The following is a 27,815-nucleotide window of genomic DNA, read 5'->3' on the forward strand; positions in this document are numbered from 1 at the left end:
TCCTTTGCACCCGACTCCCCCTCGACTACAAATCAAAGTGCAGTCGGGCGGGGGGGCTTGTTGGGTGTCCTGACCCAAGTTTGGACTATTAAGCTGCAACATTTGGTGCTGTGGGCTTAGAAAATCCAAGATGGCGGGAAAGCCCACAGTTGCGCCAGAATCCGGGAAAACCACGCAGTTTGTGCGCACACCAAAATGGTTGCCTAAGCTGCCACCCACCAGTGCAAGCATGATGGGCCAGGAGTGCCATGAGTGAAATGTGTGCCAAAGGAAAAACAGCAGGGCAGGTTGGCTAAAAAAGCGCTTTAAAATCACCTTTGTTTCCCTGAATGCAAGCTCAAAATGCCTATTTTAAACATCACAAGATATTCAAAAATCTCAATGAACACCAGCAGACATTTGGCAGAATGTATTCTTGTGTGCATACAAAATCTGGAAAGATGAAGAGCCCAAAACAATGTTTATAACAAAACTGGCTGAGCTGTGGATGTCAGCAGCTTAGGTTAAATGGACAGAAAGCCACTAAAATCGAAATGTTTAAAATAAATGAGTGACCTACTTTTGATTGTAACATAGGTTGCAACTGTTAAATGTCATAGTTTTGAACTTAGAATCAGCATTCTAGCTGCATGTGCAAAAATTGTGAGTTGGATTTGAATGTAGAAAAACTGGGAACTAAAGTGACATTTAGCTGAAGCCTGCCTTGGAGAGAGTGAATTCTGCCCGGCAACTACCCCCGACAGGAGTGAAACCTGCTCAGCCACTCTTCCCAGGCCTGCCTGCATCCTGCTGCCCCTGCCAAAAGGAGGTGACACCTCTCTGATTGAATTAGGGGAGTGGCACCTGGCGACTACAGGAAACTAAACAAAGCACTATGCCTGGCTCAGGCAAATGTTATATTGGGGGGATCATAAAATGGCTTCCTCTTGGGAGAAAATGGGAGGGGCAGTGCCTGTGAGAGCAAGCTGAGCTTGGGGGAAGTGGATGAACCAGAAATTCCACCATGTGCTTTGGAAAACCACACCCCTTTGGGGCCAGAGCATGATTTTAAAAAGATGGATAATTCAAAGTGCGGATAACATCATCATTCTTGTGATTTTTCTGTGAACATTTTAAGAGGTGTTAGGACCCTGTGGTATGTTCTTGGGGATAGTAGCGGAATAAAAGGTTGTTACTCCAAATGTATGCATGTTAAAAATCTGACACTTTATCATCTGAAACCCATATCCCTGGTTCACATTTGTGTAAAATCTGGAAAGGTTTAGAGGTCATTATCTGGATGAAAAGGGGAGAATTTTGTCATAAGTGGACACGACATCGTACAAAGACAGGGATCAGATGGTTTGGTGCTACAGAAAATATTTTAACTGGACCTATAATATTAGAAACATGGTACATAGATAAATATGTATTTGGGTCAGAAATAGATTTGTGTGCAATTTGACAAGGGGAGGTTCCTCTGACCATAAAACCTACAGCATCACTCTGACACTCCATTTCCTTCTCCCAATCAAGGGAGGGAGGAAAGATTGGCCAATGATAAGTGAGAGGGGCAGGCTTAGCTAGGCCCAGGCACACACCCATTTTCAAAACACATAAAAGGAACATTGAAACCCTGGTAGAGAGATTCACTTTCCACTTTCTTGCGGGACGCTTTGCCGGGAGACTCCAGACTTCAAATCCATCAATCTCCAGAGACCAGAGACCCAGAAGGCAGAATTATCCAGAGAGACCAGACCCAGACCAGATCGCTGTGCAGTGCTGAGAGCTGACCCAGATCGCTGTGCGCGGAACCAGTACCAGAGAACCGCAGCCAATCTTGACCCGATCTGTGACAAAGTCGCATTCCTGTCCAAAATCTAGTGTGAGTACCCAGCTAGCACTGTGCCAAAACCAATCTCTTAGTTTAAAATAATCTAATCCAAACTATTTTAGCCTATTAGAACTGCCTCCTAAAATCGTGTCATTCTGTCATTTTTAAAACTGAAAACTGTCATCTGTCATTCTGAGCTTTAAAATTTCAAATCCGAAAAAGTACCTTTACTAAATCGGCCGTATCTCCGGAACAGTTTGTGCTAGGAACGAGATTTACTAAGCTTTCCAACGAGCCTAGAACTGACGTCCTACTCCTTATAGTGCCTCCGTAATTGCACTTGACGCACACGACTAAATTTGCTGCGATTTGACATTGTGCTTCATTTTAGCCACGGGTAAAAATATTTGTCTTTGCTTCCATCCCTGAAATCTGTTTTCAACCTAATAACCATCCTTGAATCATTGATAGGGCTGGCCTGAACCGATACAAAGTATCTATCACCTACCCTGAACCCCCTATAGGGAATTAAAAGCATGTTTAGCATATTTTTCACTTAATTGCAACCACATCAAAGTATATTGCCTGTGTTTAAAACTCCTAACTTTTTTCCTCTAAGTTTGCTAGGGGGGAACTGGATTATATTTGATTGCATTCCTGAGAACTGTGTGCTTTCCTCCCATCTCTTTACCTTGCATAGGAGGGGGGGGGTGAATTGTCAAAGAAAAGTGATTGCATTGTCTTTTGTTGAAGTCATATCAAGTTTATTTTCTGTACTGCATTTTCATTCATCATTGCATTGTCCTTGAAGCCATAAAAGCATTCTCAGCTACTTTATCCTCTCCATATCACTTCTAAGCCATCAAAAGAGTGTACCACTGTAACATTATCCATTGTTGATCACTATCATCTTCACAAGTGTGTTCTCAAACATTAATTTATTATAAAAGTGATATATATATATATTGTTTAATTTTTAAATAAACCTTTAAATTTGCAAAACAAACCTACTTCTTGGCTCAGTGCGGTCAGGGGGATTTTAAGAGAGGGGTGTTATATAAGGGTTGTCATCCAGAGTAAACGAACTGGCCATAAAAATATATCAATAAGGGTTTCCCTCAGCATCCCAGACTAGGCATCGACTTAGCTGTATTGTTGAACAGACCAAATACAACAGGAATGTGAATACACATTTCCTGTATTTTACAAAGGAATTTCTGCTTCTTATTTGGAAATAACTTTAAGCACATTTGAATTCATAAACAGCAACGAAGAAGATGCATGCTAGCGATATGATGGAAATGAAATAATGTACAAATAAATATACATACTATTTTACATATTTTTGCTCGGATTCAGCTAACTGACAGCGCCAGAAATAATGAGGTGATTACATCTCATTTTTTCTCGTCTGTAATATATGCTAGCAATGCCAGAGTAAACCACTTTCATGAAGATTAGCCCACAATTTCTGCTAGTAATCACGCTATAAATAGTATTGTCAAACCCACAATACATGCCAATATTGTCAACGTCTTTCGCTTTCACAATGCTGGTACTGGCACCTACCACACTGCAGCATATATCCGCCACACACAAACACACACACACAGGGAAACAATCAAACGCATCGCCTTCTTCATCCACACACTTTGGATACAGCCAACCCATAGACACACTTCTTTAACTTAGCTTTGCATGCATAATTTGCAGCTCAAGGCATCAAGTTATCGGGGCGTCGTGCCTTATAAGTATCGTGACTCACCTAGCTGCTGGGCCAGGCGGCATAACGAGGAACATGTTCAATGTGCAGTGTGAGTGGTAGACGCCTTTGTTGCCTAGCAATGAAAATCACCAGGCTACATGGCCCCTTTAGCTGTTCATTCCCATCATCCCGTGTGCAGTTCCTGTTCCATTAATGAATAAGGGCCAGAAGCGCAGAGGTGGGAGTCAAGGGTTTTTCCACCCAGCTGCTTCCACCACCTTGACTAAGGTGCCCCCCCCCACGCCCCCTGATCACATTGATTCAGCATCCTCTACCTTTCTTCACCATGAGCTTTCGGGGCTCTACTTACACCCCTGCCAGGATCTCCATGTCTATGCACTTTATCTTTCAGATTTTCTGTCTTCTAATAAACATTCAGGCCATTTTTCTCGTATGCCTTTTTGACTTCGTATTCTGATTTGTGGCCATTCTTTTATTGTATGTAGCTTCTGGGCTGTGGATGTTGTTCTCCGTGGAGTTAAACAAATTAAATTGAATAAGGCGAAGGCCAGGGACCGAGTTTAGGAAAATGATTTTTTTTTAATGAAGGGTACTTGCAGGAGAGCAAGCACATTTACTCTGTGAGAGTCACATCAGAAACATAAAATGAGGATTGTTAAAGGGCCCAAATAACCTAAGAAATATAAATGCATAGTAATTGGGTGAATTCACATGAACAGGTAATACAGATGTTATAAATTAGTTTAATTCAATATTGTTTATGCAATATTGTGGCAAGAACCCTGAAATATAGCCTGTGACACAAAAAACCAGAGGACTGGTGGCAGAACAGATAGGAGTGCAGTTTACCTTCAAAACCAGAACGGCTGCTTCCGGTGTGCTTGGAATGGAGCAGCCCGATTAAACCAAAAGTAAAATGAAAAAAAGAAACTCGGCTGCTTCCGGTGTGCTTGGAATGGAGCGGCCCGATTAAACCAAAAGAAAAATGAAAAAAAGAAACTCGGTCCACACCTGACAAAGTTACATTTGGAAGTGAGTCGCCCCTTTGAAAAATAACAGGCTATTTTATGTTTTGTACTTTTCTCTCGGGATTTTTTTTTCTTCTAGCATTCCATTGCCTGGAGATGTCTTTGCTTTTTGTGAATCATGGCCATTCACATACACAGAGCATGCAACATACAAGGGTCACAAAGGGAATTATTTGTAAACAGCAATGCATGTGCTGGCAACCGCAGCACGCATGTGCCGCAAGTGGTGACAGGAGTTTTGCGAATCAGACCCTTGATTTCTCTAACACACAACTCTTGCTGGAGGGCATGCTCACGACCAAGCTAACAAGTTACTTTGTGGGGGTGGCGGGGGGGAGGGGGGTTCAATACATTGGGGGATCTGCAACCTTTGGCTCTCCCTAGCCAGAATAGTCAAAGGTGAGAGAAATCACAGTGGTTGGCAATTGATTTGTTCTCTCTCCATCAGAGTCCAGTTTTATCTGCTGAAGCGCTGTTAAATAGGTGAGGTTTGGCTGTTAGTGATGACAGTAGATACAGTGTATTCATTCCTATGCTTATTTCGCAGCTCTTAACATATTTCTTTACACTTTACCTTGTTTATAGATTTAGTAAAACCTACACTCAGGAGAGCTCCTTTTCACATGACCATGGCTTTGAACTTGGAGTTGAAGCCGAATCTACTGTAAAGACAGGCGTTCCATTGATAGCGGAAGGCGAAATGAAAATTACTATGAGCGCGACCACCACTCACAACTGGAATATTGGCGAAACCAACACAACTGAGGTTTGCTACCTGTTTTTTGTTATTATTGTGTGGGCACATCTTGGCATGCAGTTGTGCTTGATATGCAGCAATCTATGTAGCACTGGAATAAAGCGACATCAATCCTCATTAATGTCATCAATTCAAAAATAGCCAGGTAAAAACTGAGCTGGATAAATAGGATATGTGTGTATACATAACAACACTATCTATTCCATTGGGGAGATGCTAGTCCAGTCCTGCTTTTACCCCAACCCATCAAAAACCCAAGGCTACCAGTCACAGAATGCGAAGGTAAAACCAGGACTGGATTAGAGGCTCGCAAATGCAAAAGATGATGTTGGCATTCATGAAATCATGACAGGAAAACCAGTGCAGAAACACTTTTCTTATCTAATGATGCCCTGCCTAGGCTGCTTTAGAAAGACCTAAATAAATGTGCATGACGAGCCATAAAGTGTGGCACCGGAAGGCATCCAGCATTGGAAGGCTATTCTGCCTTTTTCTATCTATTTACAGGTTTTAAAATCCATAGGTGAATATTGCTCAGATCACTTACTGGTAATCTTCATTGCCCCTAGTCCTACTTTTCCTTGTCACAGTACTGACACCCTACCCCCCCTCCCCATTACTAGGATCATCCCGGTTCTTTTGGACAGAGACGAGTCCGGAGGATTATAGGACTGTCATGTGCTTAATACCACAGGCTATGAAGGGAGGTAGAGGGGGCAAAGAAAGAGGAACAAATTAATTGGGAAAGGGTTCTGCCGGAAGGCCGGTGGCCATCATAGAGGAAGTACTGGGACGAGGAAGAAAGGACGTCGAGGTAATGGTTTTCCAATATTGCAGTTACCAATGCATGACATGCATCTAAAGTAGCAGCGGCTCCACAGTGTACAATACTGATTTGGGCAAGGTCGCATCATTCCTTTAAATGTCGGCATTCTGTATAGAGAGGCACAGTCTGCTCAGACATTAAACATGCTGTTTATTGACTCGCGCGGCACTGATTAGCTCGGGGCACCGGGCACGTGCATGCAGTTAACAGTTTTGCCTACTCAACTTGATGCAGGTGCAGAACACAATAGCAGCAACCTAAAGGTGTGGGGGATGGTTCAGCACGTTTTGAGGAATATCGTTGATTGAAGGTTTGCCTTGAAAAACATGTATTTGTTCTTCAATTAATCTCGTAGTTTAACAGGTCAATACAACTGCTACATGGACCAACACAACTCGCGGTCAACTCGACTCATATTCCGATCTTTCCAATTCCTCTCCTCTCACCCTACCTTCACACAACACACATGCCAGTATTTCTTCTTTAAGGATATTTCTTTAAGGGGAAGAGGAATCCTTTTCAAAATACTTATTAGCTATTTCCAGGTGAATCAGAGCTCTATTCCACAAGCCTCAAACTTTTCAGAAATGCCCTGCATAGTCTGTTCATTTGCTCTGCAATGACCAGATCTGCAAGGACCCCTAGCAAGCCAACTGACTCTCTACTCTTAAAACCATACCAGATAGGTCATGTTGTATGCGCATTCATGCCCCAGCTCTGTGCCCTAAAATGGAAGCTCTCCTTGTTCTTCACTGACTCAAACTGGTGTACACTGCAGTGTCAATTCGCCTTACCACTGCAGTAGTTTTCACCTGGCTATTCTGAACTTTAATATGTGCCCTGTGTTCAATTCTGCACCCATCCTGCTGGCTACGAGCAGGTGCACAGTGCTGGTCCTTCTCTTGGGTTATTTCGATAATGTGTTTGGAATCAGTGTGTTTGTTATAGCGGGACTGTCATCAACCATTCGCCCTTTTATTGTGTCATTTGGAAACTAGGCGTAGGGAATCAACTAGTCAATGAGACCATTTGAGATCATCTGATACGAAGGAATTGAATAACACAGTGCTTCGGAATCAACAACTTCAGGGTGCTAGATTATTAAACTAGTGAAAGATTTGAGTAGCTGGCAAGTTGCTGTTCACATATCAATGACTGCATTGCAAGCACCTGTGCTAGCAGCATTTATCTTTAAATGCAGAAAGGACATGTATGTCACATCCTTACCATTGAGAACAATGCCAAGGAAGGATCTGATATACATGGGCTTAGCACTTCAGGGGTTACGTCTCCAATGTTTGACCAGCTGAACATACATCGGATGCTGCTTTGACTGTTGACCTGTGATTATGTTGTATAGAGTCCTGTGCAAGATTAGCAGACTAGAAGTCATTTCATTGGCCTTGTTTTTGTTCCTGCAGGCAAGCTTCAGCATGTCATCCACGTTTGTGGTTGAACCTGGAAAGGCTGTGAAGCAGACGGCTATAGTTCAGAAGGCCACCATAAACATCCCATACACTGCGCGCGTCGTGACCATGTTGGGGTATGAAACCACCGTCTCTGGGAAATTTATTGGCGTCTCCTATTATCGTCTGCAGGTCGATCAGAAAGATCTTTAACGTCCCAGTAGAAATGCTTGCCTGCATTCTGAACCTAGCTGGAAGAGAATAAACATGCCGGTTTCTCTAAGAAGTCCAAAACACATCTATAAGTGATAGCAGGTCGCAGGTCGCAAAGTGTTCATTTGGAGCAAAATAAAAATAAAATAAAATACACGTTAATTTAATTTCATGTTTCCTCTCACTTCTTACATCCGAAAAATAACCTTCTGTTGGTGGTTGCCTGCTGCACATGTCTTCACTTCCAGGATTTCAGCAATGAACCTCAAACACAAATGATAGCGTCAGGTAAGATTGATGGCAATATGTTCTGAAGTAACCGAAACCCACTGGCAAAGTTCTGGACAAGCTACTTGACCAGGGTTATGCAACCGTTGGCTCTCCAGATGTTTCAGTCTCAAATCCACACCAGACCTAGCCAAAATAGTCAGTGGTGAAGGTCTGCGACAGCTGTAGTTCAAATCATCTGGAGAGCCATAAGTTGCTGACCGCTGCATTAGATGGCTCTTTTTTCAGCCTGAAATACCATTCCGACTCCACACTTTCCTTTTTTTTTTTAACAGCATCTTTCTAAATCTACATGCCTCCACTTTCCGACCTTTACAACTCATCCAGAACAGGACTGCAAGACTTGCTCTTGGCCTCAAGCCCTGGGAACATATCTCTCCACCCCTGAAATCTCTCCACTGGCTCCCAGTGGACGCAAAGATTAAGTTGAAAACCCTCTGCATTGTCCACAAGGCTTTCTGGGGCCTGGGTCCAACATACCTTCAGCTATCCCTCCATAAATACCTCCCCACTCTAGCTCTTCGCTCCTGTACTTCTAACTCTCTCATGGTCTGTCGTTTTTCAAAGAAACGTGCTGGGGGTGGATCTCTGTCTTTGGCTGGGGCCTCCCTCTGGAACAGCCTCCCTGCCACTCTGAAACTTGAGGAGAACCATCTCTGTTTCCGGAAGCATCTCAAGACCTTCCTCATTGCTTCTGCCTTCGCCCCTCCTCTCCCTTGCTGATCTTTTCTCTCTCTGCACCCTGCACTGGGCCTACCCCCTTTCTTCCGATCCCAGGTACCTGCGCACCCTGCCAGCCTCTTGCACTGCCTTGGCGAAACCGCTCCACTGGGGTCTGTATCTGTAACCATACAGACTCCCCATTTTTTCCTGTACTTATCAGACATACCCTGCCTGCTGCCTCAACCCAGCACTTGCCACTTGCTGGCTGCACTACCACTGTTTTCTGTCTCTATTATTTATTTATTTTATTATTTATCTGTTTTCCTCTGCTCCGCACTTTCCACTTCTCCCCCCTCCCATGCACTTTACCCCTTTCGTTCTCGCATGCACTTGCGAGTTCTCTGTCACTGGGCCTAGTAAGTTTGCTGTTTGTTGTTTCTTCCCTGTTCCCCTCACTTGCCTTGTCGCCCTCTGAAACACTTGTGTACGAGCGCAATACAAATACAATATCATATCATATCATTATAGTAGGGGAAAGACCATATGCAAAGCAGGTAATTTATCATGTTCAAGAGAGCACAGGCTTATTGTCTATCCCCTTATTCATGTGCGGTTTTTGAACTCGACAATAATAAACATGTTTCGCATTTTGGGTCAAGCAACCAAAGTTCAAACCGTAAAGAGGCAGATTGTACATTATAGAGAAACGTTGGTGATGACTATTTGCTCAGCTATTCCATAGTACCCCAAGCAAATCATTTGCATGGACTTTTGGTGTTATGTGATGACAATATCCAAACTGATTTGCTGTATCTCCGAGTTTGGCTCTACTCACCAATGATTCTGTGAAATCATTGCTAAATGGTGCACTTATTATTATTATCTATTGAGTGTAGAACTAGCTTTGGTAAACAAAAGAGGGCATTCCAATCATAGGGGAAGAACAAAGTGTTGGAAGCAGAGAAAAAGGGAGCACGGAGCTAACAGGGGAGAACAAAGGTGGGGAATCGGCAGTAAGGGATCCAGAAGCAACAAGGAGCAGAGTCAGCAGGGAGCAGATCACCAAGTCTCTGGTGGGGTAGGGAGAGCAGTACATGTGGACCTACGTGTTAGGAAGGAGCCATTCATTCAAGTGGAAAGTTGTCTGTTCTTTCCTGAACTGTAGAAGCAAAGGGGTAAATCTGATATGTCTGTGAGAAGGTTCCAGAGTCTTAGAGCGTAGACAGAGAAGGCCTGTCTTCTGCTTCTTTGATTCCTGCATCATCTGAGTTCATGTTGCAAATGGGGGATGTGAAGCACCTGGGGTTCATAGCAGAGAGGCATGTCTGGATACCAGGGTGTTCAGTGTTGTTGGTCAGCAGTAAGAATCCAGTCTTGGAGGGGGTGACCTTCAGGTAACCATCCAGGACTGGATCAATGTGAGGCAGGCCTTGAGCCTGTGGTTGTCTTCTATGGAAGATATCTTTAGGTAGATCTGTGTGCCATCTGCGTATTGGTGGCTGTGGATGTTGTGTCGAGTAGAGAGGATTCTTAGTGGTACCATGTAAATATTGAAGATCACGGGAGACAAGATGGATCCTTATAGGACTCCACACACGATGGGTACTGTTGGCAATCAGGAAGAATCCATTTTTAAGAACTGTTGACGATTAGCAAGGTAGGATTTGAACCAGCAGCCGTATCCAGTGATAAAGTTGCTGCAAATATCTGGAGCACCATAAACTCTTAGGAGCAAGACAATCAGGCTTCCGACTTCTACATGGGACAGAAACTGCCCTCATAGACTTGAAAACTCAAGTTGATGAACTAAGAGACAAAGGGCCTCATTATACGGTCGGCGGTAACCATGGCGCTACTAGCGCCATGGTTGCCGCCGGTATCTTACCGTGTCCGCCTTGGTGGATGGTGGAATTACCGCCCTACTCCAAGGTGAGCGGGGCGGTAATTCCCCATTCACCAAGGCTCTTCCCCATTCCCATTTTTGCCCCCATAGGGCATAATGGGAATGGGGAAGGTGCTAATTACGGTACCGCAAATTGCGGTACCGTAATTAGCTCTGAGGTCCCTTTGCGGCACCCAACTTTAACGGCTGGTAAAACCAGCCGTTAAAGTCGGGTCCCGCAAAGGGAACTCGTAGTAAGGCGGTAGGGGTTTACCGGTACCGGTGCCCTTACCGGTACCGGTAAACCCCTACCGCCTACCGTGTAATGAGGCCCAAAGGCAAAACAGCTCTCCTCCTACTGCTTGACCTCTTGGCTGCATTCGACCTTGTGGTCCACAAGGTCCTATGTGGCCACCTGGACTCTGCGGCCCACTTCTCCACAGGGGGAATCACCTGGATGGAATCATTCTTGAGTAATAGAATCATGAGGGTCTTCTCCCTCTCAGCAGCGGTCGACCCCATTCCTATCACGTGCGGTGGCCCCCAGGGCTCGTGTGTCTCCCCCACTTTATACAATATATTTACCAAGCCCCTGTTCGATGAACTGGACCTTCTGGGTATCAACTACACTAACTACGCAGATGATAATCAGATAATCAGGTTCTCCTCCCACTTTCTGGGGATTACTTCAAGGATTTGGCGTTGGTGAATAGAGTGTATCTCATAATCCAGGCATGGATGGCCACCCATGCTCTATGCCTGAATGATGACAAGACTGAGTTTATCATCCTTGGCACCCACTCCAAACTTAAGAAACTAGGACATGAGTCCTCATCTTTTATTATTGACGGGAACACCATAAAGGTGGCTAAGGAGGTAAAGACCCTTGGCTTCTTGGATTCCACCCTCTCCTTCAACAAACAAGTGAAATCAATGACCTCTGCCACCGCCTACACTTGTAAGCTCATTAAGACTGGCAAACCCTTTTTGTCGAATGACAACTGCATGATCCTGGCCAGAGCCCTAATACTCTCCAGGCTTGATTATTGCAATGCCCTCTACATCGGCAACAATACATCTATTATCCAGAGGATACAAATCCTCCAAAACAACGCCATAAGAGCTGCACTTGTTATGACCAAAAGATCACATATATCAGCGACCAGGCGCCAAAACAATTGGCTTTCGACTCATAATAAAATCCTTTTAAAAACCGCTTCACTCACCCATAAAGCTCTAAACAATGCCGCCCCCAGCTATGTTATGTTAAAGGTACTTATATAGCGCACTGTCACCAACGGAATTGGTCCCCACGTGCTCTGGCGGATCGGTAAATAGGAAGGAAAGCGGTTAGGGTTAGTTGGGAGGAGGGGAGTAGGAGAGTGGGAGATTTGGAATGCTGTTGGCAGCTTCAGCTCGGGTGCTGGGCTTTAGTGCAAGTATCGGATCGGGCGAGACCTCATGTACTGTAGGTGCTATTTATGTGTGGTTGATGTGTTGTGGTGAGGTGCGTGCGGATTGCTGGGAGAGAGATGGTTGTATGAGTTTTGTGTGGGTCAAGTAAGCAGAAAATTGATGGTTGGGATTAGTGGGGTCTGTATCCTGATTCCGGCACTTCTGGTTCCATTTGAGCTGTATCCCTGTGGGTGGGTTGTTGCTGGTTCCTTGTGGGCCGTCTCATTGTGGTGGTGGTGCTGTGTGGATCCAGATGTATCATAGTGAATATTGTATGGAGTAATAGATGTGTCTGAACCTTTTCTTCCGGTGTCTTCTTCTATCTCACTGATAAATTCCATAGGAGAACCTCCACCAGACCGACAGACTGGGTAACGCCAACTGTCTCACCATTTCCAGATTTAAGCTCGCTAAGGCAGGTGGTAGCAGCTTTCTTGTGAAAGCTGCCCAACTCTTGAACTCCCTGCCACACCTTCTCAGAGAAGATCAACCTTACCTAAATTTCAGACGGAATTACATTAACCTGCTCAAATCTACTGACCTCTATGCATGTCTGCCGTAAGAAAGCTCCATGGCACTTACCTGCTACGCAAATGTCTACCTTTTGATTTAATCTACACATATGTTTCATTCCTGAACATCACCTGTAACATGCCCTCCTGTTTTCAACCTGTATATATGCTTATTAATGTTGTAACCTAAGCTTTCCACTTTTTGTAACTGTTGCGTCCTGATACCCTGGCGTGCATAAGAAATTAATAAAACAAACAAACAAATAAGTTGCAGCAAAAAAGGCTTTTGTTAAAGATGTTTGTGTGTGGATGACGTGATCTGGTTTTTATAGGCCAAGAGTCATGCAGGCTGCTAAATCGTGCATGAACTGAAGTGCACTGTTCTTTGGGATTGCATAATCCCCAATGGCGCATTTGTCAGCGGACTAGGTACAACTAACATCATCAACTCTGCGTGAGAAGTCTAGGAGCAGGATCATTTATTGTAGCACATTCAGGAAGTGGTGGGCATTGCCAGTGCTCACATATTGTAGGAAAGAAAGGTCTACGTGAAAGATGTTATCTATGTTTCTTGCTGTTTAGTATGGCTATGGTGCAGCGGGGTTGCTAGCCAGTGGGTATGGCTCAACATGGAAAAGACAGAGGTTGAACAGGTTCATGGTCTCCTCTATATTTACCTGCTGAGATGAATCGGCAAACCATTCCTACTAGTTTGCTGTAAAACCTGGAATTCAAATTTGACTAATAGGATACCTCATTCTGCACTAAGACTGCGCTACCTCAAGCAGTTTCTTTTCAGAAATGTAACTTTGCAAGACCTTATATCCTTTCTCCCTCATGATTTCTCAACTATTGCGGTCTCTGCCTTCGTTCCAGCTCGGCTGGATTATGGCATCTGCCTCTGCCTAAGTGTTTGATCTGTAAATTACAGACCATACACAATTCCACAGTCCACTTGGCCGGCAATGTATACACTTCTTCTAAATAACTTTCAGCCAAACTCAATTGGCATGCTGTGCCGGAGAAAATTAGTTTCAAGCTGTTAATCCTGGTCTATGGTGTCTTACAGGGAACAGGACTTAGTTCCTTAAGGAAAACACTTATCTCATATGCCTCTCCACTCGGCTAATCAACATGTTTTGACACTGCTCGTTTTCATCATAACTCTTGCATAGTTGGTTGATCTTTTTCAGTCCTGGCATCACCATTTTGAACAAGTCTCCATCCATTTGCCACTTAGATATCTAATCTTTCAATAGGGTCCTAAAATGTTATATATTTCCAATTCTTTGGGATGCCAGATGATGAGGTGTATGCAAGGTACGGATTCCCTCCCCATTGTTCACTAACCGGGTTAGTGATACCTTGCACGTAGTGTTGGACGCACAGAAGGATGTACTGTTTGGAGCACCTTTGATGGAGGTTCAATTGTCATGAAACTGCATGCGCGTGGGTCTCCAGGAGATCTTCCAGGGTGATGGAAACTTTTTTTAAATCCCAGCTTAAGAATGTTGTAGTTTATCACTTTTGTGAATGAGGTCTAAGAGTGTATGCTACCTACTGAGCTGGTTGCAGCTGGTCAAGTTATTAATTGCAACATCGAGTGAGAAGATTTTTTCCAGGCTTTGGCCATCTGTGTGCTGGGTCTTGATGCATTTTAACCAATCCTTTATTGAAATATAGCAGACAAAGAGAAGTCCATCAACCCACAGACGTCTAAAATCTAAGAGGCAGCAGGCGTTTTATTGGTATTGAACACACCTTGTAAATAAATGTTCAAATGGACTGTTGGTTATTGAGGGTATGATGACAAATATGATTGAATGTTTCAAAACATAATCCTCTCCTTCCTCTCCTGGGTTCTGTTGGTGGCATGCAGTTTTTAACTGGGAATAGGGCATTTTTCAAAGCAACAAACCTGGGTACTGAGAACTGGCTTTAATAGAGGTTAATTAAAATCATTTGTTGAAATAAAATCCAAATGTGTAATATAGTTCATCAGACGCCTGGTGCAGCTGAATCAAAGGTGATAGGAACTTTAAAAGAATAAATCAATGTACTCAGCCACAAATATAGACTCCTTTACATTTAAATGTGATAGTAGTTAATTACACACACATGAACCATTAGAAACATAACATCACGGTACCAAACGGAGCATAGATCAAAAGACTGCATTAACAATTCTAAATTTAAGGTTAGAACGTTAGAAAAATGTACTCTATGAATATACGTTTTTGGTGATTCTACATGACTTCAGAAAGCAAACGTTGCTTACCATGGTGACTAGTATACTCTAGTTCATAGTCCCCTTTACTCCACACTTGTGGGACATTCTGTCCTAAGGGGGAAGGACCAGGGCACTTTTTGAAGTACCAAGAAAACAATGTCCTTTTTTAGTTCTTATGTAAAGCTGCATCATGCACGGCCAGTGCATTACCTCCCCGCCCTTGGCTTTGCTCCTCAGTCCTTTTCCATTTATAGAGGTTGGCACCGGGCTGATGGCTACATTACTTAAGAGGGGAAGCTGGCCTGATGTATGGCAGAAAAAGGATTATGGACTAGAGGTATGTTACTCCTACATCCCATCCTATTTTCTTAATATTTGAGGAAGATTCCCAAATAACAATCAATAACAATATCAAGAGGGAGATGGCCCTATTGCTTATTTGATTAAACCAGTTTTTGAGGACTGCCAATCAGAAATTAAAGGCTGGTCGGGGGCGCTGTTGCGGCCGTTCGGAAATGGCTCCTGATCAGAACGCTCCGGCCCGAGAATCATCCGTTGACAAAATTGATCCTGTTTCGGAGCCCACAACCGGAAGCTGAGCACACCGGAACGTGTGTCAAGGGTAGCAGCATCTGCACTGAAAATCCTGGAACGAGTGGGGCCTTGGTTGCGGAGATAACCGGCTCGGCGGTTCCAGCGGGGCAGCGCTGTGGCGCGCGCCAACTCCGGGAACCAGAAGAATACTACTGGGAGCCGCTGACACTCTAGCCAAAGGGCCATAGAGAGCGAAGCCCGCGAAAAATGACCAGAGCTGCCGCGGAGCAACCCAACTTGAGCGACCAGCTCCACTCTCCCTCTCATACCTACACCAGACCCATCCACGGAGAAACAGTCTAACGTCGTGATCACCCGATGAGCGGCGGCTCCCACACCGCGCTGCTGGAAACCTGCGGCTACAGGCGAGGTAGACCCTGCCCTCACGACACACAACTCAGACAAGGCCGGCCCCTCGTGTGTACACCCCGTGTAGTCGACTAAGACTGCTGGAGCTGTACGGCGAGCCGAGTGACGGCTGGACGGCCTGACTCCCGGCGGGAGTGCGACAAGGTAGCAGGGGTGCAGAGGTCCCTACGAACTTTACGCAGAGGGCTGGCCTGTGAGGTCGACACACTGAAGGGACAAGGTGAGGCGGATATATCCCTGACTAATTCCTCCAGCGAACCCATTGGGTCGCTGTATGGGTCATTGAGCCTTGGCTGTGATTTGCGTTTGAAGCTACACGTGTGGACCTCGAAGTACCGGGGCTGCCTGAACACCCGAAACCACAGGTCAGTGAACTATCGACTAAAGGGGCATGGGGAACACGAGGAAGCAAGACAAGATGGCCGATGGAGTAGGAGCTAAGAGGAAATGGCCAATGGATTCATATACTAGCGGCCAGGCGGGGAGCAGCGAGATGGAACCGCCGCCGACAACTAATCCTGTGACGAGTGTGGAGAACGGAGACAGGGTTGAATACCTGACCAATATAGTCCAAAGTGGCTTTTTATCCCTGAATGTGAAACTGGACGACATCGTAACGACCATAGGGACTCTGAAAACCAGAGTTCATAAACAAGACCTGAGACTAACAGAGGCAGAGAATAGACTTGGAACAACGGAAGACACAGTCGCACGACATGACCAAGATATTGCCCAGCTCAGAGAGAACTTGAATAGGCTGCAGAACAAATGCGAGGATTTGGAGTCACGCTCAAGAAGGAACAACGTACGCATAGTTGGGGTTCCGGAGTCATTCGGCAAAGACAAAATGGAAACACGAGTTGAGGCACTCCTCCAAACCCTTTTTGGAGCAAACTCCCTTTCCGGTCACTTCTTAGTTGAACGTGCACACCGCACACTGGCCCCGGTGCCGAAACCTGGAGCGCCGCCCCGCACGATAATTGCAAGTATGCTCAATTATAGGGACAGAGACACGATCCTTCGACTGGCACGGGAGCATGGGACACTACACTACAAGGAAAACCGTATACACATTTACCCGGATTTTGCCACTGGAGTCCAAGCGAGTCGTAGGTCATATGAGCCAGTTAAAAAACTTCTAAGAGCAAGACAAGTCCCGCATGCACTAATATTCCCAGCCAAGTTACGAATCCAATACGGAGGAAGGGCACACTTCTTTGAGATGCCTGCTGCAGCCCAGGCCTATGTGGAGGCCACCATTCCACTGCCTCCTAAAGGTCGCGGACCGGACCAGAACGGGAGACACCCACCTGCAGATGCAGACTGAAACCCAGTTGCGTAACCCAAAACATGCAAGTATCCATCTGGTTTTGGAACTGCTTGTCCCCCATGAGGGCTCCAAGTACTGTAAAACCGACCGTGAGCCGGTCGGGTAGCCTCGTGATGCAACGTAGTACCCTCAGGAATGTTCCTAACAGTTGTCAGGGTCCATCGTCAAGTTGGGGCAGATGATGTGGGTGGAGGGAGGGGTGGGGGGATGGGGATGTTTTGTACAATTGCAACCACCCAGATGAGTTTAAGTCTCTGGGAATAGCAAGTATGTTTGAAAGTTGTATGTTAACTGAAACATGGTCTCACAGGCGCCGACGCCACTCAGATGTTAATAAATTGCATAATCATGGTCGATACAGTAAGCTACAATATGTTCGCATGGAAAATGGGTGATGGGTTAAAAATAAGACTAATGTCATGGAATGTCCGAGGCCTAAACAATCCAATGAAAGCCAGGAAGGTAGGCAACGTCACCAGGCATGGGCCACACATACTGATGGTGCAAGAAACGCACGCACAGAAATTGGTTAATGAGAACTTACTAGCTAAATGGGGTAAACTGCGATACTATACCAATTACTCTTCACAGTCCAGGGGCGTGTGCACCCTCATACACCACTCACTGGGCATTCTTGCAAAAGGCCACTTAGCGGACCCAATGGGAAGATATGTGCTGGTCTGGGGGGAAATCGCGGGGAAACAAATAACCTTAGTGAATACCTATGGCCCCAACATAGACGACCCTGGTTTTTACCTACAAATGCTTGAGATCCTTGCTAATCATGATGCGACCACTGTTATATGGGGGGTAGGCTTCAATGTTGCGATAGACCAGGCCCTGGATAGATCTTACAAAGGGAAGAGGCCACCTCCCAGAGTAGCATTGACCTTGAAACAGATCCTTTCGCAACTGTCCCTGATTGATGCCTGGAGGGTACTCCATCCAACCAGTAAACGATATACATTCTACTCCTCTGTGCATGTCAGTGAGTCATGTATAGATTATTGGTTCGTGTCCTCAGACATGGCACCAGCGCTGCAAAATTGTGATATCTTGCCCCGTAACACTATCAGACCACTCCCAGGTCATACTGGAGATTATACTGAAAGAGGTCGCTAGACTGGCGCAAAGATGGAGGATGCCTAGAGATATACTTAGGGACCCAACCTGGTCGAAACCCTGCATGAGGAAATCGTTAATTTCTTTATAGACAATGTTGGATCGGTAGCCCAAATGTCAACAGTATGGGAAGCCTTTAAAATCTGGGCGAGAGGGGCCTTGATATCCAAAACCACTGGTCTATTGAGGGGCACACGCACAGAGCTGGAGGGGGTGGAGAGGGAATGGAACAAACTGGAAGAAACTTATAGCCACACACATAGTGGAGACACACTGGCCAAAATACATAAACTCCTTAGATATTTCGACAAGTTAGCAATGCAGGAAATACAATACATGGCAGCCCCGACCCGGGCGCGCAGATATGGTGAGGGTAATAAAGCAGAGAAAATGTTGGCCAACTTGGTCAAAGAAGAGAAACAAACAATCCCGATTGCCGCGATCCAAACGGCGCAGAATGAAATAATCACAAATGAACAAGGAATTAATGACGAATTCGTTAAATATTACAAAAATCTCTATACGAACAGAGATAGGAAATCCCCTTCTGAGATTAGGCACTACCTCGCGGCGCTAGACCTCCCCAAGCTCCCAGAGGAGAGCAAATTGATACTAGAGCAGCCCGTTACAGCAAAAGGGCTTACCGGGGGAATCAAGGAGCTCACATCTGGCAAAACACCGGGCTCAGATGGACTGAGCGCTGAATTTTATAAAGAGATTCGGGAGGAACTGGACCCGGTGATGTTGGAAATATGGGAGGAGGCCCTGGGTGAGCTAATAATGCCCCCCACAATGCGAGAGGATATAATTACGGTATTGCCCAAACCGGGACGCCCGCCACAAGATATGGCATTGTACAGACCCTTATCCCTGATAAATGTGGACGCTAAGATATTTGCGAAGGTGCTGGTGAACCACATGCTACCCTTTGCACCCACGCTGGTACATGCAGACCAAAGTGGGTTTATTCCCCGAAGGGCCACTGCCTTAAACCTGTGTAGGTTATTCGGCATAATGGCACAAATTAACCCAAACATGCAAGCAGTGGCGGTGTCTCTTGACGCCGAGAAAGCGTTTGACTCAAGTCTCCTGGGAATACCTCTTCTTGGTGCTTGAGGCGTTCGGAGTGGGCCCCAACTTTATCAAGTATGTCAAACTGGTATATACTGCCCCTGGGGCGAAAGTATGCACAAATAGAACCATATCTGAGCTGTTCGAACTGGGCAGGGGAACCAGACAGGAGTGTCCCTTCTCCCCCATTCTTTTTGCTTTAACAATAGAACCCATGGCAGCTGCAGTTCGGTTGAGACATAACAACAGGGGTATAACACTGAAAGGAGCCACCCAAATAATATCATTGTACGCGGACGATACGCTGCTTTATGTCCGCGAAACGGAATAAAACATTGACCCCATCATGGCAGACATTAACGAATTTGCACAGTATTCCGGCTACACGATAAACAACTCCAAGTCAGAAATATTTCCGCTCACCCCTTCCACGGAAAGCCCCGCTCTGACATGCGGCCTCAAGTGGGTGGACCGAAACATTAGATACTTGGGGGTGTTGGTTTCAGGTAATAAGCAAACCCCTATATACAGACAATCACGATCTGGCACTGCAAACAATCAATACCAAACTACAGGTTTAGAGACACCTTCTAATTTCATTGCAGGGCAGAATCGCAATCCTTAAAATGATAGTGCTCCCGAAACTGCTATACCTATTTGTAAATATCCCCATATGGCCGGGAAAGGAATTCTTCTCCAGGCTTAGGTCCATGGCGGTGTCGTTTCTCTGGAACGGGGGGCGGTGGCCAGGATCAGCTGGGAAAAGATGACAGAACCATATGAAACAGGGGGGATAGAGGCGCCAGATTTTGAGCTCTACTGCATAGTGGCGCAGGCTCAGTTCGCAAGGCACTGGTATGATGATGCAGACAATTCACCACACACCTGGATAGAGGAGTACACCACTGCACCCACAGATATCAAATCAGTCATTTATGATACAAGACACAGAGATGCATTTGAATTTGACCCTGTGAGCTGCACCGTCAGGGCCTGGGGGGCGATATTTAAAAGACTGAATATAGAAGTGCCATATAACCCCGAGACTCCCCTTGGGAACTATCCAAACATCCCCCTTACATTTGACACTAGTATACAGGAGGCCTGGGATCCTGGCAGAGAGATGAAAGTGGGAGATATGTATATAGAGGGGAAGTTTGCAACCCTTGATGTATTCACAAGAGGCATGGGAGGAGGCCCACTCCGCATATTACAGTACTATAGAATGAGATCTGCATATCAAGCATGTTGGCCGTCATTTCCTGACGAACCCACCCCTCACCCTTGCACACAACTGGTTACAACACAGGACGGGCTGGGTATCTCCAAATTGTATAAGGTAATACAGATCCACACTCCCACGGCCAACCGGGTGAAAGAGAAATGGGAAACAGATATGGAAATGCAAATACCTGAAGACAAATGGGGCAGATATTGCGCACTTACGAAAAAGGTATCCCTCAATGCGGGACTATGCCAGATACAATTCAAGATTCTCAATAGGTTACACTACACGCCTGCGAAGTTTGCTAAACTCACACCAGACGATTCAGGCAATTGCCCCAAATGTGGGATTCCGCAAGCGGGATCCTATCACATGTATTGGAAATGCCCGGAAGTGGCGCGGTTTTGGGAACAGGTGGCCGCCATGTTGACTGAGGTCATACAGTTTCCTCCGCATTTGTCTCCCCAAAAATATCTGTTCGGGGACATCGGTAAATGCTCGGAGAAAGTCAGAAGACTGTTTAATGTATCTTGTATTATTGCTAAGAAATGTATATTGCAAGTATGGAAAAGCTCGAAGCCCCCTGCCATGAACACTTTCTTGCGAGAACTAACATACATCAATGAGTTTGAGGAACAATATGTACTCACCCAACCCAGCACAAGCCGACCGAAGGACATCTGGGGCCCCTTTAGGACATATCTATGTGACATGCTTACGGACAGCGAAATAGATATGTGAACGATGAACTGCTTACCATGTGATGATTCTATTGCTGTAAATTGACCACGGAATGTATTGACTGAGAGACCTTAATAAAAAGATGTTTAAAAAAAAAAGAAATTAAAGGCTGGTCTGGATACAGTAGTGCCTGCAGAAAGCAGGTGGAGTAGTCATGGTTGCAGCCTTGGCAAGGTTATCCCTGGGGACAAGCCACATTAGCCTGAGATCTACTGTTTTAGATGCAATACTGAGATTACTTTTGGGGCAAAGGATGGTTGAATATGTAGCCCTATCTTGTTCTAATGGAACACTGTGAAGGGTTCTCCAGCGGAAAGAGGCTGGATCTCTCAGGTTTAACTTGCAGAACTGACTGCCAATAGAAAAGTATCTTTTCAGAAAACCAGCTGGATGTCTGTTGTTGCCACTGATCAAACGGTTCAAGGTAGATAGCGTGAGACAGGCATCGTGTCAAGAGATGACACAGACAGAGGTACTGGTTTAGCAAACCTTTATTTAAAATGTCAGGATGGGTGTAATGCCTAACATGCACTATATCTTAGGTGGAGATGGCCCTGCCTAAAGAAACTAAGGAAAAGTCAGTAAGTCTAAAACAAAGTCTGTCCATGTCAAAACCTATGCTTGACCTCACGTCTAATATATAAATGTAGTCTAGGGATGATTCAACTAAAATAGTGTTCAACATAAAATCTGGAGAAATCTCTAGCTCCCTTCGCAAGATAAGGATTTCAAACGTTCCTTCTTGAAGTAGTAATCACCAAAACAATGTTCCACAGAAGCTCAGGGGTTCCCTTCCCCAAGCTTCAAATGTTGATGCACAAAAACAGCGTTCCAAAAGTTACAGAGGTTTCCTTCCCCAAGCTTCAAGCACTGTGGCACAAAACAAGGTTATCAAGGAAGCTCAGGGTTCCCCTTCCCCATGCTTCAAGCACTGTGGCTTATCACAATATTCCATCTTTATCTTGCTTTCACAATTCTCCTCACTTCGTTCGGGCTTCCTTGTCTAGGGGCAGTTAACAGGCCACATGGCCCACTCACTACGGGTCACGCAACCAGTTGTCCTTTTCCGGCCTCTTGCTGTATTGACACTTTCATAAAAGCAACTCACACGGTTAACCTTTTAACCCTTTCTTGGTTTCACTTTCCGTATTATTCTTGGTTGGCTCACAATTTGCCAGCTTTCACTTCCTCTTGTCAATATCGCCTGTTTGGCATTTTGTGCACTTTACACTTTGCTCACTTTTCACTTTGCTCAATTTTCACTGGCTCCCCTCAGAATTCTTATTCACTTCTTTCATTCCTTTTATGTGTTTGGAGGCTTTAGAAAGCATGCCGTCTGCACGCGACCACTCTGCTACTCTGTATTAGTTCCTTTCACACACGCAGCAGGTTTCTCTCATGCTTAGAAACTCACCGGTAGCAGCATTCGTCGTTCTCACTTCCGTGTTGCCTTCTACCCGGCAGATACCCCTAGACTCTTGCTTCCATTCAAGGGAACGAGCATCTGTCAGCCACAGAGGAGGGACTTCCTGCTTCCAAGGCTCCCTTCACCTTGCTCCCCATCTCGCTAGAGGCATGGTGCCCTCGCCACGCAAAGGCACAGTGTGTCTTCCTCCAGGGTCTTGATGTCCCCTTCTCCTTCGGTTTCACTGAGGTTGTACTGACCTTTCTTGAATTCACTGTGCTGGAGGTTCCCACACCAGTGACAACATTATGGCCCACTTGCCTTGGGCCCCACAAGTCTCCTGGGATCCCTTCTGGCATCTATGGCTCTGGTCCCAGTCCCAGCAGGGCTGCCTGCACACATAAGGGGACCCTCTGTTGGTCTCAGCCAGGCAGCCTCCATGTTGCTCTCCTTGCTGCTGAACAACTCTATGTTGTATCATGCTGTGTGCTCCACCTTTCATATACCCGAGCCCCTTCAAGGGGTTTCAGGTGTGACTCCTTGGCCTTCTTTGCCTGACTCCGATTACACCAACTATTGGGAAATGCCTTACCTGCAGCACTGTAGTATTCAGGACATCTCTTCTTCGTCCCAGTACTAAAGCGGTGCTTTCTATGTGTAATCTGCATTAATCTAGGCGTTGTCTTCCTCTTTGTATTACTTGGTCAAATTTCAGGGGGAAAGGTAGGATTGGACAGCAATATCCTACAAAGGCTAAGGGAAGGCAAGGTAAATCGCTATCAGAAAAGGCGGCATACTGCGTCTCGCACTCAGACATCCACTTCCCCCTCCCCAAGGACCCCCTACTGAGGTGATCCTCCCTCACTTGTCCGCCCCCAGACCCGGGATCCCAAAGCGATGGCCCTTCCATGTCCACCTGAGCAAAGGATCGCAGGGGAGTAAATGTGAGGACGCCCCTTAGGATTCTCACAATAGCCAACCGTACTAAATTTAAGCCCCACTGAGGAGAAACCAGCCAGGTCAGGTATAGTGATGAAAAATGGTTGAAGTGGCGCTTAACCACTGGGCTGGCTACAGAAATGTTTGGTCTGACTTGAAACAGGGCTAAAGACCAAAAGATAGCTCCTGCATGGTTCTATTTAAAAGTTGATGCTGGATTCTATTAAGAAATCAAAGGAAACTAAACACATTATGAATTGAACAGTGTGATCTAAGGATGTCGAGTGGAGATTCCCATATTTCCCCGAGCAGCAAAGACAGAATTTAGTCCATTTGCTCTTGTATCCAAATGGGTGGACTCCTTCCATGCAACCTGTGTGAGCGAACCAGTGCCCTTGTTGCAAGCTCATCGATTGGGGAGAGGCGTGCAGAACATGGCACCCCATCTGAGAAAAAAAGTCCAGACAGTCTGTGAGATAAAACGGATGAGTTATGGATACTTGTATTACGTCAGAAAACTAAAATATGGCCAACCACCAATAAGCTCTACAAATCAGCGAACATAATCTCAACTTCTGGAATTTAAGTACCGTTCAGTGAATTAATAGAAGAGTGTGATACACAAAGGCCTAAAACCTCTCAGAATGGAATCTCCTGGACATTGCTGAATATATCGGACCCATTGCCATCTTTGGCTCAGATAGAGGGCATTTCCTCTGTTGATGAGAGACAAATAAGTCTACAAAGGGTGAACAATATTTGGTCCACTTCTAGAATATGCTCACATTGTGGATCACTAAAGCAAACCAACTCATGAGGAATGCCATGCTGTTCTCCAACCCTGAAAGATGAATGGCCTGAAGATGGGTACCTTGGCGAGCTGTCAACTACAACTTATCCACTGCCAGCAGGATGAGAGCTTGGACATAATAACCATCTACTTCTTTACATAAAACATTAATGTGGAGTTGTCCTGGCTAGTGAAGGCCATTAATGAACCACATAATGGGAACAAGAAGTAATGTCAGGAGTCAGCTAAGGCAAGAACAATCAAAATCCTGAGTAGGAATGCAAGAGGGTTTATTTTATTTTTTATTTTTTTATTTTATTGGTTTGTTACAAACCTTTAAAAAGAACAAACAAATTGAAAAGAATCATATACCAGAACAAATCATACCACATAAAACATAATGCATAGTTTTGACCAACGTAATGAGTTTGTAGTCCAGAGAGATTGGCAGGTAAAGCATGCCATTTTTTTAAAGCAGCTCCGTATGCGATATCATAATCATGTGTTTATCAACTTTTTAAACATTTTTCGATTTGAGTCACTAAATAGTTCCCACCACCAATCCTCTACATCTAGAGTTGGCCTTTCTACAATAAAAGGTCTTAAATGCTGCCTTCAGTCTTCAGTTAGTGCTGGACACATTAAAGTTAACTGCTTCAAGGATTCACAGGGGTCTCCACACAAGCGGCATGATATGTCCAAAGACTTATCCATGGGCCAAAACCTCAGGTTTTCTCTCGTTGGTATATGGTTTAACCGAAATTTTAAGAATAGTGATCTTCGTATGGTTCCAGGGAATTTCTCAAGATATTTTTGAGCTACATTAAACCTTTTTGTTTCAAATGGCACCTGGCTCATAGCTCTATGCTTGCTACGGATGTCCCCAGTATCGATCCAATCCTGGGTCCACAGCATAGCTTTAATTTTGTTGGGATTATTGGTCAACATCAAACAGTTTGCATTTATATCCTCCAAGATCTCTTTGCAGCGTTTAGCCCACATGAATACAACGCTCTTGTTTTTGTCGTTTTCGGGACACTTCATTATGGCATATTGAGGTGCTATCTGGCTTCCAGACATTTTACAATATTCGTTCAAGGGTTTCCAAGAAATTCTTGCATTAATTGAAACTAGACCCAGCTCATGTCTTTTACAAGCTGTTGGAACACCTTTGGGAAGCCAGAGAAACGTTGACCAGAATGAGTGTTCCAACGAAGACCAAAATTCTGGATAGCATCCCAGAGCCGCTTCCGCCCCATGTATCAATGCAGATACAACCTTTAGCTTGTAAAAGTTTATAGCTGGAATTAGAAAATATTTCCCAAACTTTTTATTTAGTAAACAAGCTTACGCAGTCAGTTGCTTGCATTTAGCTCTAGTTTTCTGGATCCATGGTGCATCATTAATACTGGCACTAATGCACATGCCCAAGTACATAGTTTGTGTTACCAGCTCAATTGGCTCCTTGCCCATTTTCCAAGTGAAATTTCTAGTTAGTTTCGAACTTCTGTTTTTTTGAAGATTTTGGAGGATCAGTATTTCAGATTTCTTTGTGTTCACACTTAGACCATTAAGGAAGATGTAATGTTGCAGAATATTTAATTTCCGCTGCAGGCCAATCGGTGTTAAGTCAAGTAGGACCAGGTTGTCCGCATATAGGATCCAATCGATTTCATTGCCATTCATTTTCGGAGGGTTGATCTTGTTTCCCACGTAGTTGTCGCCAAATCAGAAATGAACAGGTTGAAGATTGTTGCTGCCAAGGGGCATCCTTGTTTGACGCCTCAATGAGTTTTTATAGGTTCCGATAATCTACATATCTGATCCAGTCTTACTCTTATTACAGTGTCTGTATGGAGTTCTTTTATTGCCTGAATAAGACTTTCAGGGCACTTCCAAGCAATCATTTTAGTCCAGAGGAGTTCTCTATTGATGCTGTTTAATGCTTGCGACAGGTCAATGAAAGCCACATATATGTTGGTGTTGTTTTAAATGGCTTCCATTTTTAAGAGGTTAAGGGTCAGCAGATTTAGTCCGCATCCCACACCCTTCAAAAAACCTGTCGACTGTCTGAATGCCCACTTGACATAACCCAATTCAGTAGTTGTTTTTGCAGCTGAGTTGCGTAGATCTTGCCCAAAACATCTAAGAGGGCTATGGGTCTGTAGTCCTTGGGATCTGCTCGATTTCCCTTTTTAAATATTGGGACTACAATCGCACTCTTCCAACTCACTGGCGTTATCTTTGTGTGAGTTATGTTTGTGATTCCATTTTAATATCTGATTTGTCAATCCGTCAGGTCCAGGTGCTCGAGATGAGCTGCAACGCTGAATGCTTTGGACGATGTCATCAAGATGATCACAGTGTGACGATGTGCTTAGGCCGGGCAGACTCACGTTCATCATAATAATTAATGAAGGCATAAACCAGGAAGTCCTGCCTGTAGGGACTTTCCTCTAATGGCTTGTGACACACACTGTGACAATGTGCTTAGGCCGGGCAGACTCACGTTCATCATAATAATTAATGAAGGCATAAACCAGGAAGTCCTGCCTGTGGGACTTTCCTCTAATGGCTTGTGACTCACACTGTGACGATGTGCTTAGGCTGGGCAGACTCACGTTCATCATAATAATAAATGAAGGCATAAACCAGGAAGTCCTGCCTGTAGGGACTTTCCTCTAATGGCTTGTGACTCTGTTTGGTGTTTCCTAGGAGGCAAGCGTTGCGGAGCAAGAGCGAGAGGAGGATGGTTACAGTTGGGCATACTAGCGGAGAGTCGCTGTCTTGAGCCTGAAAGAGCGAAGTTTTAAAGTTGCGCCGTTGCGCTTGACAGTAAGAGTTGCCCGAAGTTTGTTGAAGAAAAAGCAATCGTTGCCGCTGCTTTTGAAAACCGGAGAAAAGGACGAGCCGTCCCGTTGATGAGCCGCCTTGTGCGAAGAGAGTGTGTCTGTGTTCCGGAGGCTGTCCTCAATTGTTGTACGAGTGGGGAAAAGGAGACTGTCACCGGAGTGAGTCCCCGCTCAGCGAAAAGGAGAAGTGAAGCCGTTGTTCAAAACCAAGCCGTCGCTAAGCTCCGTGAGTAATGAACTGATGGGGAGGAGCTGTAGTGACCGGTCGCTCAGTGTGAGTGATCTGTTTGTCTGATTACGAAAGTGGCAGAGCTGCAGGAAGCGGAGTGAAGGCTTCGACTCCAAGTTTGAAAGCTACGAACCCGTCCCATCTAAGACGAAGGGAACATATTGTGAGCGGATGGCCAAGTAAAGACAAGATAAGTGCTCAGCATTATTATAAAGTGAAAGGGTTACTCGGCGACCTGGGCTGTATGAGGTAAGGGTCACAAATCCTCAAGGGCAGTGTCGGCTAGAAAACAAAGCCTGACTGGCTCCTTTTGAACTAGTGTGTACCCACGGAAAAGCCGGCCCAAAAG

The 27,815-nt window shown here is 45.1% G+C and overlaps 1 pseudogene; it reads left to right on the forward strand.

Moving 5' to 3' along the window:
- Positions 1–7,936, forward strand: part of LOC138516893 (uncharacterized) — a 71,951-nt pseudogene extending 64,015 nt beyond the window's left edge.
- The last annotated feature ends 19,879 nt before the right edge of the window (positions 7,937–27,815 follow it).

The sequence above is a fragment of the Ambystoma mexicanum genome, chromosome 6q (genome assembly GCF_040938575.1).
Source record: "Ambystoma mexicanum isolate Mex_15411 chromosome 6q, UKY_AmexF1_1, whole genome shotgun sequence".
In the NCBI taxonomy this organism is placed as follows: Eukaryota; Metazoa; Chordata; class Amphibia; order Caudata; family Ambystomatidae; genus Ambystoma; species Ambystoma mexicanum.